General features: G+C 38.6%; 1 long non-coding RNA gene across 2 annotated transcripts; it reads left to right on the top strand.

Annotated features, from left to right (window-relative positions):
* The first annotated feature begins 398 nt into the window (after window positions 1–398).
* Window positions 399–5,260, top strand: LOC137855194 (uncharacterized). 2 transcript variants are annotated; one of them, XR_011095581.1, is made up of 3 exons: window positions 399–524; window positions 3,456–3,669; window positions 4,224–5,260. It is a non-coding gene; the product is annotated as an uncharacterized lncRNA (long non-coding RNA). The 2 variants fall into 2 exon arrangements; XR_011095582.1 differs by having other exon boundaries at window positions 3,456–3,651.
* Window positions 5,261–5,266: the final 6 nt, after the last annotated feature.

Consider the following 5,266-nt stretch of genomic DNA (forward strand, 5'->3'; position numbering starts at 1 on the left):
TCTTTTTCTTTTTTTTTTTTTTTTTTAAACTCATTCCTGAGGTTGCTTAAACTGAGGTCTTTTTCCCCCAGTAGAAAAAAAGATTTTTACCAAATGCACTGCTGCACCCCAACAGAGCAGTAACTGAGTGTCCAGCAGATGTGCTTCAGCTATGGAAAAAGCACTGAAAGAGGTGATGAGACTGCTCCAGCTTCCTGCATCTGGAGCTTGTTCACCACTACACCACCATACTGCACTGCTCTTGCAGACCTTTCAGGAAATTGGGCCTAAGTCAGCTGTGTCAAATCCTTCATCATCTGTCACCCAGTCCTCATCATGATTGAATGCTCCCAGGCTGGGCTTGCTCATTTGTCTCCATTAAGTGTGTATAATAATTGGGTTTGCCCCTTCCTGTGAGGGTAGATGTTCTGTATGCTGTTGGATTTGAGTGGAAACTTTGCTTCTTGTGAGTGGGAATTGTTAATGATAAATGAGCTGGAGAAGAGATGTTTGATGAAGATGGGAAGAGGTATAATTTATCTGAGGTAGGAATAAGATTCTCCTATGAGGTAATGAGAGGGAACAAGCTATAGGGGTAAAAATGAACCTGTTATCCCCCTTACAGGAAAGGGGAATAGGCTGTGCAGGCTGACAGTGCTGTGCTGGGAAAAGGTGTGCACAGAAACTTGCCTTTCTTCTCCCATTTCTTACATAATAGAAATGCTCCACATAAGGACCAATTCCTCTAAAAATGATTTTATTTTGTGCCCTAATAACTGGTACTGAACCCTTTGAATCAAGGTCATTACTTCTTTTGCACAGACAGTTATGTGTTTTCAGCAATTGCTATTACAGGAGTGAAATATTGGAGCTAATTCTTAAAACTATTATACTCTTTTCCTTAATACAAATAGCTTGTTTAGCTGCTAGGCTAACACTTTTTTTTTTTTTTTAATTAAAAAAAAATCTAAGTGAGAGAGTAAGATCATGAAAAAATACAACAATAAAAATAACGGTTAGGAAGAAGGTACCACATTACTTGAAATGTAAGTAGCTATCAAAAAAAATCCCAAACAATAAATATGACAATTATGTCAAAACACTTTCTTAATCTGGAGACAGCACCTTCTGCTCCAGAACTTCTTCCATAGTTACACTGATTCTGTTTAACTTGCTATTGTGATTTTAATAATAACCTCTTCTCTCATAGAGGTAATTATACACAATAAAGTGAGCAAACGCAACAGCATACTTCTGTACTTTGTGGGTGAAATCCCCATGCTTCTAAAACAAGTTCATGTTGAAACCTCATGTGCAAAAGTGTCAGATTCCCAGGGTAACAATTTTGATGGGCATGAAGCTGTGTTATAAAACTGGCAGCAGTATTGTGGTCATTGTGGCTTTGTCAGTGTCTACAGTATAAGTGACAAGACACATACTTTGTCAAGGGTTATAGAATATTTACCATTAGGAGAAAAATACTTGGGTTCTGGTATCACAGGGTGTATTCTCTAGTCAATGAAGTCCTGTTCCTTTCTCTTTTTGGTCTCTGTTGGGTGCAAGTCCTGTTTTTCTTTTGTATCTCATCCTGGTCTTTACTCTTCAGTTTTCTTGTCTCAGTCTTTTTCTCCAGTCACTATTTCCCACAACATGGGAAGTCTGTCTGAAAACTGGACTTCTTTCCTACTCTTACTTCATACTCCAAAAAGGCAGTCACTATTGAAGCTATCAGAATTTCTTGATCTTTCTAGACTCACTGTTCATCTTTTTCTAGGCTTACTAAATATATGGAAAACCAAAGCAGACCATTTAGTTGTCTCTTGTGACTGAAACTTTGCATGAATCTCATTCTTGTCACTGACTGTTGTCAATAAAATTTCAAGCTTGATTAATGATTGCTTGTTTCACAAGGGATAACAGCCGAACTCCATTGCTCTGATGTGAAAGAAGGCACTGTCTGCAAAGCATAGTTTGGTCATGTAGAAATGCAAAACATTTTTGGCATGCCCACATGGATGAGATTTGGATGACATTTAAAAGTCTCCACTGCTGAGATTAATTGGCCAATATTCCTGGAAGGTCATCATTGGCAACTCACATTTCAGTCCAGCATGCTCACATGAGATAAGGCGGAGTAACCCATATTGCAGCATGCAAATATGCCTTTCAATTCCACCTTGAATTAGCTGGTTTTTCATGGTGCAATGAACTTTGCAAGAAGGGCCTGAGCTCTTGTGTATGTTTAATAGTGTTCTAACAACTGTCAGTTGCTAAATTTCCAGAGGGCACACCCCTTCACTTCAGGAGCACTCTCTCTGTTTCTCAGGCTTGTAATCATCATTCTGAGCGCTGTACTCCAAACCAAAGCACTTTGCTGTCTCACTCTGACATCAAATGAGAGCGATTGCTCTCCTGCTGAAGTGAAAGCATTGCTAAGCAGCACCAGGGCAGCAGTTACAAAAGTAAAGGTAGAGATTTCTGTGCTGGTGCTGTGAGAAGGTGGCAATGGGTCCTTAAGGAACCAGGCTCAACCCTATGCAGGTGAGGCAGATGTTTGTCATTCTGTATTTGTTGAAAGCTTCCCGGAAGATTTACATTTTATCTAGTTATGCACTCAGTCCTTTTCTGACCTGAATTGCCCTGAGTTTGCATTTCCTTAACTTCTGGCACCTGTAGGTGAGGTGGTGGAGACTTGGCTGTGTTTCTGGTGGGGATGTCTGTTGTGGCAGTGGGACAGACATCTGGCAGGCTGGCCGAGAGGCTGTCAAAAGAGCTGAGGACCAGCTAATGTCTTGTACCTGGCCAACCCTAACTAAAGTTTTAAAGCAAATGAACTGAAAAAACAAACAAACAAACAAAAAAACACACACACACAAAAAAAAAAACCAACACTATAGAAAAGGACTAATAAGTATATGACTGCTTTAAGGTCATACAAATTTTCAACTGACATGCAAACTCAGTGGAGTGCAGATGAGCCATACAAGGTGTGATGACATAGGCAAACATTCCTCCCTGTCTGGCCAGCAAAGATTCATCAGGGTCTTCATTAGGGTGGGAAGTCTGGAAAATGCATAGACTCCTTGTTCCTCCAGTCTCCTAGCTGTCTCACTCCTAGCTGTCTGTTTTGTTTATCAGACAGCAAGTAATGGCTTTTCACTCCAAGGTTGCATTAATTTTTCTTGTACGGTCTCTTTGTATGTGGAAAAATATGCTCTATGCTCTTCATGCCTCAAATGTGACAAAGTGATGGAGGTTTACAACAGGGATTTTAGCAGAAGGTTAGAAAATAGGCTAAAAAAAGTAATGTAAATAATTTCTGCAGACTGTCAGATTATGAATTTTTATTTTATTTTATTTTATTTTATTTTATTTTATTTTATTTTATTTTATTTTATTTTATTTTATTTTATTTTATTTTATTTTATTTTATTTTATTTTATTTTATTTTATTTTATTTTATTTTATTTTTTTAGGCGTGTTTGGATATATATCTGCCTGAACCTGAAGCCAGAACACTATTCAGCCTCAGATGCAGCTCAGAATTTAGGTGATGCTTTGCAGCTCATGACACACAGCTCTGTTGAGCCTGGCAGCCTCAGGTGAAGGTGCTTCACCACATACCAGAGGGGATTTAGCTTGGTCTCATAGATCCAGCTGGAGAAGGATCTGGTATGTCTGGTAATGCAGGTCTGTTTCTGTTCTGACATTGATAACTGTTATATCCCTGTCTAATCCCACGAGTTGTATACTTCCCCCACCTCCCACCTCCAAAATCTCTTTCTTAATTCCATTTCTTTATGTTTTTTCCCCTCCCAGTTTGGGGCGAGGGGAGGGGAGTGAGGGAGGAGATGACAAACCTAGCTGTTCTGTATATAAATGGGAATCAGTTATGTCCTGGTATTTAAAAATAGCATACAATGGTGAGACCAGATTTGAAATCTGTAATTTTCCTGGATGTGTAAGCAAATAAACATATCCATGGTGTATAGCTTTTATTATGAAGCTGACATTTCAGCCATCAAAAAGTAATAAAGTGTTGTGAAAGCAAAAGTATATGCCATGTCACATCTAACCAATTCACACACTATAAGAGCTCTGCTAAATACATCATTTATATACTCCATTTAAATACATGTTACTATACTTATTAGCGTTTAGGCCTAAATGCTTGAACAAAACAAGATACAGTGGTTTTCAACCCTCAAGGTGTTTTTTTTGTTTTGTTTTGTTTTGTTTCTAAGTGGATTATGAACAGCAGAAAATTACTGCATGCAAGAGGTGTAGAGTTTGAGAAAAGAGCACAGCATTCACAGGAAGGTTATCTTCATGGCAGCTCTTTCACTATGAAGGTCAGAGGAAGAAGACTGCTTGTTCAGGCTAATCAGGAAATGTTCTAATCATCAAGAGGAATATGTGAAACATAAAGTGCACAGCATACTTCATGTGATAGCAAACTGCAGCATATGGATTGCATTTAATCAGAAGCAGTATTCATCTGCTAGACTCAATGCCTGATGGCCATAATAGATGCATCTTAATTTATGTATGGAAAGGGCAAATAAGAGTTGAATTTCTTCTCCAAAAAGAGAAAAACAGTGCTGCCTCATATTAAGTGTTGACACTTGTATAATGTAGACCTCTTAGAGACAATTTCCTACAGTGATGCTTCTCAGTGAAGTGCTCTGAAATCTAAGTAGCTTTTTGAGGGAGACAATGCTCTACAAAAACTTATGTCAGAAGAGGTGATTAATGTGCTAAACAGAATTACAAGTTGGGTGTAGATGACAGAAGAAAACTGAAGAAGAATTTCACACAACAGTTTAGCCCAGCCCATTATTTGAAGCAGAATATGTATGGGCAAAGGTCTCATTTCAGCCAAGGACTTATTGCATAATAATGGGAAAGTCTCTGGATGCCGACTGGGAAACCTAAATATCCTCGGCTTTCTACATGTATATGGTAAATGAAGAGTGTATGACACTGCCAAAGGGCAGTACATCTTGGCTATCTCCATAGATGTTCTATGGGGCTATGGATGTTGGATTTAAAACACTGCTGTTCTTAACATGCAACAGGATGGGGGAATCTCTGATGGGCTGATCTCTGTCAGTTTGTTGTCTACCAATGCATTTTTATTCTCTGGCTCATTTCTTTAACTCATCAGCTCTCTCATGTTAAAGCTTTTACATTGTGCCTCTTCCACTGGTAAAGCAATAGGATGGTGAAATGTATGGAAGCTGCAGGCACTACATTAATGTAAATAACTGTACACTCTAAATAAACA

This window comes from Anas acuta, chromosome 4, assembly GCF_963932015.1.
Source record: "Anas acuta chromosome 4, bAnaAcu1.1, whole genome shotgun sequence".
In the NCBI taxonomy this organism is placed as follows: domain Eukaryota; kingdom Metazoa; phylum Chordata; class Aves; order Anseriformes; family Anatidae; genus Anas; species Anas acuta.